Raw genomic sequence first — 12,349 nt, 5'->3', positions numbered from 1 at the left:
GCCTGCTTCTCGGTCAACGGTCAAATGATCGTGCGGGGCTGCAGCTGTGTCACAAGGGCGCTTCACTGTGTATACACAGGGTCCGGCCTGGTCGCCCATGCGTGACGCGCAGACTGGCCAGTGGCCACATCAAAGGAATAAATGTTTACTGTTATGTCATAAACAAAATCACTAAATTATAATGTAACGGGTAATTAAAAGAATAGAAAAGAAATTAATTTATGCACATATTTACAAGTGTGAGACTTTAGAACACATTAATTCAACATGTGTGAGGTTCGGTAGAGAACAACTTTAATGTTGGTAACATGCACCACTCTCCACTTGCTGTCGCTGTCGCATAAGATGTTCAAAGAGATTTATGTAGTTAAATCTCCCTCTCACTTTTTTGTCAACATCTTCCAGACTACCAATTAATATTGGTTTCGGGAAGAGTGTTTCATTCCTATCAGGTATGAAATAACGATAGTCTCCCGTCTCAATATTCTGCAAGATAAACCCAACAGATATATTAAATCTGAAGGACATTTCTCCTCCTCTGTAATTTTCTCTAGTTTAGAGACAATGTCTGCGGCAGACAACGAATTATCCGCTGGGAAGTTGATGGTCTTTTTCACTACACCGTTTTCTCCTTCCCCGAGAATGAACTCTTTATTTGCCATGTATGTGGCCTTCAAATTCTCATCGCCTTCCCAAGGAGCAGGTTCCTCTGTGCCCTCCCACGGAAAACTTAAATCTACCCCATTGCCAGTTTGATGTGCAGATCTCAGATGTAGATAGAGACTCTTTCTATCGGGGAAGGATTTGTTGCATTTCCTGCAGCTAAGGCCACGCGCCTTCTCTGCTTTCTTTTCATTGTCGTGAATTTTTTTGTGTTCGTTCAACTCCCGCTTGTTATGTGAGGCGTGGTCGCATTTCCGGCATTTTATCCCCTTTCCTTTATTCTGAAAACAACAACAAACAGTATAAATTCACACAAAGATTGTCAGATGAAACACACGCACACAATTCACAGTACAATTTTTTTAACTTACCGTTTTTTTCTTTGGAGGCTGCTTCATCCCTTTACATGCATTTATTTTCATGTCTTTTAGCATTTGTTTTATATGCAAATGCTTTCTGAAATTTTGGGCATATAAATGCTTTTTTTTCATGTTTTGCGGCTATATGCACATTCAGTTCATTCTTCCGTATAAAGGACTTCGTGCAATTGGGGCATTTGATCTTGATGACTGGTCCACACTGGGTTGAATATCAATCTTATTTCTATAATTTAAACAACATACATGTATATATGACTGTTACACTTGAGAATGATAATTTAAAAAGAATCATCATTTAGACTCTCACCCCGGATCTTGTTCCGCGCATGACTGGGGAGATATTTCCGCCGCGCCTTCTTCTTCTCTGCACAGAAAAAAATTATGCTAAATGCTGGTATTAGTAATATGCAAAGAATATTAATTTTTCTACATGTTCTGTGAAGAGACCATACCCTGCGGATTGTTCTGTTTCCGGATCAATCTCCATAACCGCCAGTTCCTCGTTACTATAACAGTGAAATTGTTGATAGTGAAAAGAGAAGTCTAAATGTAAAGAAAAAAATGTTTAAATTTTTAAATAAAGATCTTACCTTTTCATCTCTGATTCTTTCTTGCACTCGTCTAATTTCTGCTCAACGAGTGGGTGATTCTTCAGCCCATTTTTTCAGCCCATTGTGTTACGGCCTGGATACTTTATTTATCTTTAAGTCCTCCCTTAATAATTGTCTCTTCTGCGTGGTATAAGTAAGCTGTAGACAACATTTTCAGGATACAGAACGACTATTGCAGACAGAAAAGGTGTTATGTCCATAATCGCTCTCTTGTCGTCCTTTTTAAATGGTTGTCTCCCTTAATCGTCAGTTATTACGCAAATACGTCCCAACAAGTCATTAATCTAATTAGCTGAATACATGTTAACGAGGCGTTAATTTAATTTGATTTTTTTAACAGCACCCTGTTGTCTCCTTTCACTTTATTATATTTTCTTAATGAGCCTGGCATTTAAGACTCAGATTTTCCGAACTTAATCCCATTAAAATCTCCGGTTCGGACAGGATCTTTTAAGTTTGGATTATTTTCAGGGTCTCATCTCCCACCTGTCAATTTAAATCACCTGTTCGGATAGGATCTTTAAAGTTTGGATCATTTCAGGATCTCAGGATCAGTCAGGATCCGCTCGAAATGCTACCCCTTATACTACTCACGGGTCGCCATTCCACGCCGATACCCGTGTCAAGAAAGCAGGCAGGTGTAACGAATGGGAAGAGTATACCCCCGGTGCTGATATCGTAGATAGTGTTATCGTTTTACTAACAGCATGACAGTTTGCTTGATGTTGAGTGCTAAAATGTTGTATGCTGATTATCAAATTCATCGACTGCATGTTTGATTTCAATGGAATCAATACTGTTTTACATATGAAAAACGGAACCCAGCAATACCATCGACAATACTGACCAATCGTATTAAATGATTGTTCACTAGTATGCAGTAAACAACAATTACATGTGGACAGACAAAGCAAGCTTTAATTCCTAGAATGATGATATCGATAGCTATATATATTGAAGCAGTAGCAGAGTAGCCTTTAAGCTTTCTTATACGTATTTTAAACTAAGAAAACGTGTCTAATCACAACAAATATGACACATGCTTTATTGAGGACAGAAACGGGCCTCGACTGATCACGTTGCTGCTGACTACTCTTCTTTACATAAGGCGCCATAGTGTATCAAATATTAGGAATTTTGGGCCCGATTTAAATTCAACTGATTTCTAATGTAGATTTCGTATTAAAGTTCAAGAATTTGTATCTTCTAAGTCATTTAAATAAACTCCATCAAAACTTTTATAAATCATATCAATCATATTTGATAAAAGTAAAACGTATAAAACCTATTGATCTAAGATCTAGAAAACATATCAGGGATTCTGACCTACCTTTGGACACTATAAAACATACAAATTTCTCTGAAATACCGCCATGGAAATTAATTAAACCAAATGTAGACACATCTTTAACTGAATTTAAGAAAGAAACCAGTTCTCTTGTTTTTAAACAGAAATTAGCCGAAATAAAACAATCTAAAAATTCTACAGTCGAAATTTATACAGATGGTTCTAAAGACAAAAATAAAGTAGCAGCAGCTGCAGTGAATAAAATAATGTTTTTTTCTTTAAGGCTTCCAAATGAAGCTACAATATTTACAGCTGAAGCAAAAGCCATACAGCTTGCATTTGAATATATTAAATCTTCTAATGACAACTCTTTTACAATATTTTCGAACTCGCTTTCTTGCTTGCAATCTATACAAAATATGAACATCGATCAACCACACATTTTAGATATATTAATTCAGTACGATCATTTCACCCAACGACTTTTGTTGGATTCCAAGTCATATTGGCATCATTGGAAACACTAAGGCTGACAGTGCTGCAAAATTGGCACTTCAGTACGACATTACCTTTTTTAAAATTCCTTATACTGACCTAAAATATATAGTGAAACTTTATGTAAATTCTCTTTGGCAAATATATTGGGAATTTTGTGATACAAGTAAGCTATATGCAATAGAATACAAAGTTAACAAATCATCTAACTTCGGCCTGAAACGTCAGGACGAAGTGATTATTTCAAGAATACGTATAGGTCATTCTAAAATAACACATGCATACTTATTAAATCGAGAACTTCAGCCAGACTGTACATGTATATCCTGTGACTGTCCGCTTACTATAAATCATATTCTTTTAGAATGCTCTGATTTTTCGCCTACTCAAGTAGACTTTTCAATTATGTACGAACGATGCGTGAACTGATTACAAATGTTGATGTTAATACAATTTTAGATTACTTACATGAAACTGATTTTTACTGTAAAATCTAAAGGTACACAATATAATTAATTTTGTTTATAAACACAGAGAGTTTTATTTTAAACTGTTAAAATATTTTTTGATTTTTAAGTCCGTCGGATTGGACGTTAAATGGTGCCCCGTGTCAAGGACTGCAACCCCCTTGGCACGCAAAAAATCGTTTCTCTGGTTTTTGGTAAAGAGTAGGCTCATTGGGGGCCGCCAGAGAAACCAAAAATCTTTCAAAACCGGTCATACAAAATTAATTTTCCGCTGAAATATTGCCGACTCGGCGTTAAACCCTAATCAATCAATCATATTATTCATTTATTATTATTATTATTTGAGTACTGGGAGTACTAATTTGTACAGTGGAAATTCTCGTGTTTCACAGTAACGAGAAATTACCTTAAACGGTTTAAAAAGTCAAACTTCATTATAAAATGAAAATATAAATTGATACCTTTTCTTAATGTCACTAAAAAATTTACAGAAATAAAGCATAATTACAGAATTGTACTTGTACAAAAATGTTTTAAATCCACAACATGAAATATACATTTTAATTGTGCACAATTATGTACAAATTTCCTTTTCAGAGCCCCATGTTTTGTTTTTATTCGGCTGTCACTTTGATTAATGAGCTTCTGTAATTAATTCAGTTTTATAACAATATTTGTGGCAATCAGAATGAACAGTCACGTTCTATAAAATCATGCTTTACAAATGCGAAAGAAATTATCTGTTCTTAAAATGTTAGGGGTGGGGGTGGAAGTTTCATGGTTTGCAAAAGACCAAAATAAAAGGGGGAGGGGTAATTGCAACTCGAAATGACATTTTGTTTTAGGAATAGTAAGAATGGTTTCTTTATGTAATTAATTCCCTATATCGAATCGAAACAGAAGTTAGATATGGGAAAATATGTCCTCCGACGATTTGGGATTTGGGGGGTGCATGTTCAGAACCTAATATGTTAAGTAACAGTGATGTTATAAGAGAAATCGTTTACTTGAAAAGTCCCACCAGGTTCACACTTTTTGAATTTTATCTTGCAGATATCAAGAAAGCGTGATCAAAGTCATAAATCTGCTTCTTTTTAAGCCATTTTCCAGTAAAAGGCAATCTAAATATACTTCTGATTTTTTTCCCCCTTCATTTATTCACATAATATAATCTACTGTATGCAATGTTACCTTGATAAATTGAGTATTGCGATTTAGACAAAGTCAATTATCTACAAAGTTCTATTTAACATAAGATTACTGTTTATGTGGAATTAATGACATTTTATAGAATTAGATAGTAAATTTAGACTCGCTCGGTACCGTTTAAAACATCTAGATGAAATTAAATGTTTCCAAGATATAGAACATTTAAAATATGTAAATATAAGAAATTACTACTCACAAATGTTCAGTATATTTTCAAATAAAGTCGTCAGACACTTCTAGCAGAAAGCACCTCTTCTCGTTGAGTCAGGCAATTGAATTAAATTTCTGGTCTTTTTCTACTTATGCAAATAGAGACTTTGAATCTTGAAAAATATTAACCATGTAACGGTCAGTTGCAAAACAAGCACTATATTTTTAGACTTAGGGCATCCCCAAACTATACGTATATTCTTAGTTCATCAATCAAGAATGTATAATTGATAAATAAGTATTAAACTGAAACACTTGGGTTTAAATGCTTGCATGCACCAATTCAACAGACTTTCAATGGCATATTTATAAGCCTCATTTTCTTCACACTGATGTAGTCTTTCCAACACAAAAACAATGTAAAACATTGCATTGAAATTTAATAAATACATTTACAAGAATAGAATAGATAATACATATTAAATAGTTCGTAATCCAACTTTATTTTCTCATGTCAAAACTTGAAGCACAGTATCTTTTCATAATAAATGGCACATGTTCATCGTCTACCCCATCAATAATACTTAGGGCTTAGGGTGGGTTGACCGGTCGACACGGGATGTTTACTCCTCCTGGGCACCAGATCTCGCTTCTGGAATTTCCGGTGTTCCGTGTTTTAAGCCCTATTCACAAATTGAATTGTTTGTAGATTTGTTTCTTCTTGTATCAATCAGTTTTTTATCTTCACACTTTTAAATCTCTCCCTAAAGTTTATATTTTTTTGAGACAAGTTTCACTTTTTTCCCTTTCTACCTCTGTTTGACCCCCCCCCTTTTTTTTTTTTGTTTGGTCTTGACGGTGATTGTACTGATTCCCATCTTAAATTTACTCTTATTTACTACTGTGTACATTAAGAAAACTTTAGCAAATATAAAACTGCATCACTATCAAATAAAAATTGAATAAAATGACTTTACCTGACTCAAAGTGAGTGCAGAACTCTTTGTTGATTTTACACACTTTATCTTTAAATACACCGTAGGTTTGTGCCTTACAATGTAGAATGTGTCAGCGCATGTCATGGTGCTCTCATCCATGTCGACTACTCGTGCATCGTAAATCAAGAATGGCTGCATCATCGAAATAGTTAAAGCTTAATACCTTCCATTTAAGAGGTAAACAGCCCGTGTATAAAAACCCTCCCCGCCACTTACATCCAGTCTCAGAACACACTTTAACTAAGGAATACTTTCCCCTGACAAACTTAATGTTCAATGAACACAGACACAGAAAGGTACAAACTATGAAAACGCCAACAGCAATTTGCAAATGGCGCAAACAATCTTAATAATCTTGCGACACCATCGATTTTTATAAAGCTAGTTCTAATTGTTACACTATTCTTTAAAGGGGTATATCTATTTGAGGAAATTCCGGGCACATAGTACCAGGACTTGATGATGTCTGCGACCTTGTTTTTCTTCTTCTCTTTAGTACTATGTGTTTTAAATTCAATGTATTATATTATATTTTGTAAAATCTTGAAGTCTCGCCTTCCTTTTTTAAATATAGTCAGTCCCCTTCGGAAGCCATGTCTCCCACATCTCCTCATCCCAGTTCCCTCTCTCAATGTCTACATCTTGGTAATTAGGGAGAGAATTTTTGCCCTTTTTTAAATATCGTCAGTTCTCTTCGGAAGCCATGGCTCCCGGATCTCCTCATCCCAGTTTTCTCTCTCGATGTTCACATCCTGGTAATCAGGGAAAGAAGTCTCACCTTTTTAAAGTATATTCCGTCCCCTTCTGAAGCCATGGGTCCCGGATTTCCTCATCCCATTTCTCTCCTCAATATTTACATCCTGGTAATTAAGGAGAAAAGTCTCGCCTTATTTTTAGTATAGTCAGTCCTCTTCGGAAGCCATGGCTCCAAGATCTCATCCTAGTTCTCTCCGTCAATGCTCTCATCAGAGTATCTGGGGAGAGAAGTATCACCTTTTCTAACGCCTTTTCCTGAAAACTTTGTTTTTTACTGAGACTTGATGATAAGACAATTTATATTACCATTTGCTTTTTATACTGAAGAATAAAACAAATATGGACAAAAAAGATTGATTGTTTGTAGATTAACGTCCATCTTGAGAATTTTTCACTCATATGGAGACGCCACCACTTACCGGTGGAGGGCTACAAATGTTGACCTATACTCGGCACTCATGGCCATTGAGCAGTGAAAGATCTTTTTCGTGCCAGCACCTACTGCGACACGGGACCTCTGTTGATCAGTGTTGATCAATGTGAAAATAAAAATTCAATTATTTGAAAATAGAAGTCATTAAAAGATTTCCCATTCACAGTTTAATTAAATCTACAATTGAAAAGATACTCGCGGACCCCATGACCCGCTTAAGGATGTCATTAATTTGTGCGAGGTGATCCTTTATTTCATCGATTTTGTCACAGTTGCATACACTGTAATATTTTAAATGGCACACCCTGTGAATTCATACAACCTTTTTCAATCTCTGGAAATGTATTTGTGATCGTCTGCTTATATGGAAATACTATGCGTGTTGACCTAAGGGTTTTCTTAAATAAGAAAGCCACTATAAAAGGATTGTACCTGACTGCGACACAATGGAAAAGACTATTACAGATCATTCCATTAATAAATGACGCAACAAAAAGTTTCAGTAATTCTGTATGAAGAAAAACAATAATATTGGAATCGATATGTTTTAATTCCTCAAAACGAAAATTACAAAGCTTTTTTTCGTCTCTGAAGATGTATATGTGACCTGTAAAATAAAATGAATGAAGAATAAATGACAAGAAAATAAACCTGATTTATCATTTTTTTCCGAGAAAATAAAACGAATTAAAGTTTACTCCGGGAAATACAAATCGACTTTCGTGAAAAAGAGGGAAAATCTGTCGTATTACCGATTAAGGTTTTTCTTTTCATTCCAACTGAATTACTCCATTTTTTTTTTTTTTACATAAAAAATAATTGTTTTTCTTTGGAGAAAGAGAGAAGGAATGACGAATTTAAAAAATGTATAAATTTAAAGAAAGTAAACATTGGAGACTTTACGAAGGAATCACGATCTCTTCTTTTTCTTCCTCACTGAAATGAAGAAAATAAATATTAGTTTAATGAAAAATATCATCACCTATGATAAATTTTTTTCACCTGTACATTTCCTTAAACAGTCGTAGAAAATAATGTATTCTTTTAAAAAATATTATTGTATGAGATATACATATATTTCGTAAGGCTTAATGGTTTTGAAATAGAAAGAGAAAACTTACAGTGGAATACAGAGTATTTCCGATTCTGATCTACAAAAAAGTAAAATTATCATAAATATCCAATTATAGACTATGCGATTCAAGGAAACAGTATTTATAAACATAATTTCTAATTAAGTGAATTTCTTTTTTTTTTTTTTCAATTATATTGATGTTTGATAATTGTGAAAGTTACTTCTCACTTCGAATCTATAATAATAGGATTCCACTCGTGTCTGAAATTTTGTATTTACAAAACGTTATTAAAAACCAGAAGTCTCTGATGAGACTGTAGCTCTACTGGTTGTACTTATAAAGGAAGATAAAAATAGCACTTGGACTTGAAACTTTGCAACAGCAATAAATAGAATAATGATCCTTGGTTTAGTCTCTTTTTGTGGCAAGATTTATTGCAATTAGAATAAAACTGTAGGAAGAGTAGCCTTTTAAAATAATTTTACAGAAATTTCGATTTAAGTAACCATGGCAACATCATTCAACAAGATCAAAAAGCAATAATGACAATTATGTACCTCAGAGTAGTCTACTTGTGTGTCAAGTTATAGTAAAATCAGACCAAAACTGTAGGAGGAATAGCGTTTTGAAAGTATTTCAGGGAAATTTCTATTTTTAGTAACCATAGCAACACCGTTCAACGAAATCAAAAAGGAATACACAGAATTATGTATCTTTGTGTGGTCTACTTGTGTGTTAAGTTATAGTAAAATCACACCAAAACTGTAGGAGGAGTAGCGTTTTGTAAGTATTTCAGGGAAATTTCCATTTTTAGTAACCATAGCAACACCGTTCAATGAAATCAAAAAGGAATACACAGAATTATGTATCTTTGTGTAGTCTACTTGTGTGCCAAGTTATATTGAAAACAGACCAAAACTGTCGGAGGAGTAGCGTTTTAAATGTATTTCACAGAAATTTCTATTTTTAGTAACCATGGCAACATCGTTCATTGAAATCAAAAACCGATACACAGAATTATGTATCTTAGTATTATCTACTAGTGTGCCAAGTTATCCGATATCGAACCAAAACTGTAGGAGGAGTAGCGTTTTAAATGTATTTCACAGAAATTTCTATTTTTAGGAACCATGGCAACACCATTCATTGAATTCAAAAACCGATAAATAGAATTATGTATCTTAGTGTAGTCTACTTGTGTGCCAAGTTATATTGAAATCAGACCAAAACTGTAGGAGGAGTAGCGTTTTGAAAAATTGTTTACAAACGGACAGACAGACGACGGACACCTCACTATCGCATAAGCTCTTCTGGTCTCTGACCAGCTAAAAATGAACTGACAAATTACAAGAAAACAATCAAAGGACATTGTTGAATATGTTTTTTTTTTTTCATAGAATATTTTTGTTTTGTACTGAGACTTAATTATAGGACATTTTATACTACCATTTGCTTTTTATACGTTGAAGTAAAAAAAAATGGTCGAGAGAAGGTTATAATAATTCTAACCTTATGGGGGACATGTGTATCTGAAACAGTTAGTCATTGGCGTTCTTAAAAAGGGTGAAAGTAATTTATTTTCTACAAAAGAATTGTGATTCTCCATTTAAGTTCCAATTATAGTATATAAATGTCAAAACACTCAAATTGAAACTTACTGGTTTGATTCTTTTATCGGGGTTCTTGGATGGCTGTAAAAAAAAAAAAAGAAATTAAGATTAAGGGAACTATTTAAATCAGACTAAGCGTAAGACAACTAATTTAAAACTGAACACGACTCGTAAATAGGCATACGCCATTTTTGATATTATTATCTACGATATCAACACCAAGGTATACTCTTCGCATTCGTTACACCTGACTGCTTTATTGTCACGGGTATCGGCGTGGAATGGCGACCCGTGTTCGTGCTAGTTATCTTGCAATACTTTTGTTTACATTTTATTGCAGTTACATGTATCTGTGTTTGTATACTGCACTGACCTGTACACTATTGTAAGTTTCTTTGGTATCTTACTTTCCTGCATTAGACGAAGTATTAGTTATTTTTGTCTCTACCGAGTGCTGTATAGTATACGTCCGTCTACACCTGTGTCGACCGATTACACTGAACAGTGACTAAGTCAGGCCCTTTATATAGGGGACCTGAGATATAGCGAGAGTCCGATCGAAAATGGCGGACACATTCTTTTTACGAAGCTTGTTCAGCTTTAAGAGAGAATACTAACCACAGTCTCAGTCTTTTAGGGGCCCTGGGAGTTTTGAACCTTTAAAAAGAAATAAAACATTCACTTATATTGAATAAAATGATTTATCTGGGTAGTTTTAAAAATTAAGCATGAATTAACCACCTGATTCAATTTTTTTTGAAATGAATAAAAAATACTCTTTACCTGACCCGGTCTTCTCCTGCATTTCTTCGTTTCTAGGAGTGGTTCTAAATTAAACCGAAAAAAGTGTAAATGAACATTAATGGTGAAGGAAAGTCTTTTTTTTGAATAACATGGATGATAGTCTTTCGTTGGTAACATATGTGATAGTTTTTGAAAGAGTACCATCGGGTTCCACTTCTGACGTTTCGACAGTTGTAGCTTGAATGACGGTATTTCCAAACACTATGCATCCCCTTCTCAAGACATCGACTAGTATTCCAACATCTCTTCTCAAAAATTGAAGATTTCAGAACTTTTACTTGCATGCCATTCAGCTAATTTCTTTCCCGGCGACATAAAATCGTATCCGTAATATTCTAGAGCAGGAAAGGGACCCACGTAAGTTTGATTTTCTCTAGTTTTGAAAAAAAAATGTGGAAGAAATCATTTGCCGAGTTCCTCTATACCAAATGCATCTGGAATCTTTGACAATTTCATCATTAAAAAATTCAACGAATCAGGAAAAGTTAGATTCAGTTTGTTGGCGATGTCCACGTACATTCATTTGGAACATTTGTAAAATGATTTTATCTGGACGAATCGAATGACGGTCTATGATCAAGAACCTCCAAAATGGGATACAGGTCAAAGCTTTTGGCATTGTGGGCGATTAAGATTGTGATTTTAAAATGAGGTTGAGTCACGTAGGAACAAAACCTTCTGCTGCCGTTTCTCCTCTAAATATGCGTCTCCGATGACCGCAACTATCAGGACAGGGTGGACTAACAAACTGATTTTTCGTCCTTTTAGAACAACTGGCGCAACGTATGCCGCAATTTTTACATTTCGAATCTTCTAATTCCCCCTTTTCACAATCGTGCTATGACGTTTGTAGTACGGCAAAATTGAACTTTATGTTGTGCAAGTCCACAAGAGTCCCGACAATGTCGACATAGTCTACAGTTTGCACACTTAAGTCCTTTATGAGCACGTTCTCGACATCTGATGCAGGAAGAGTTGTATCCCTGCTCATACTGATAAATATCGTCTTGTCGCGTCTCAAAGTCATAAAAGATGAATTACTACTTTCGTTCTTCCGGATCCGAAATGTAAGATATTTGAATGTAACAGAGATGATCCCATACGTGTTATTCAGAACAACTGGAACATTGCCACTCACAGCAGACATGAAGTTTGGTTTGCGTTAAGCAACTGAAAGTTTTACGCGACATTTCTTGCACTGTTGCCACAGCTCGCAAGCGGGAGGATTCTTTTTCTTTCTGCACCATTTTACCCACCTCGTGTCTTTTGAAATACTCTAGAGTAGGGATGTGCGATTTTATCGCTATACCGGTATATCGCGATTTTTTATTGCGTGATACGTATCGTGATACGGAGACTAAAGTACCGGTATTTGGTACATAATTATAAATTCTGGAAATTATTCATTT

The 12,349-nt window shown here is 34.8% G+C and overlaps 1 pseudogene; it reads right to left on the bottom strand.

The window, feature by feature from the left end:
- Window positions 1-3: 3 nt before the first annotated feature.
- On the bottom strand, window positions 4-1,641 carry LOC133199080 (uncharacterized; annotated as a pseudogene).
- Window positions 1,642-12,349: the final 10,708 nt, after the last annotated feature.

This window comes from Saccostrea echinata, unplaced genomic scaffold (genome assembly GCF_033153115.1).
Source record: "Saccostrea echinata isolate AGI-Se365-2 ecotype Australia unplaced genomic scaffold, CSIRO_AGI_Sech_v1 ptg000033l, whole genome shotgun sequence".
Taxonomy (NCBI): domain Eukaryota; kingdom Metazoa; phylum Mollusca; class Bivalvia; order Ostreida; family Ostreidae; genus Saccostrea; species Saccostrea echinata.
The sequence above is the reverse complement of the archived record's forward strand: the minus strand, read 5'-3'. Positions and strand labels throughout refer to the sequence as shown.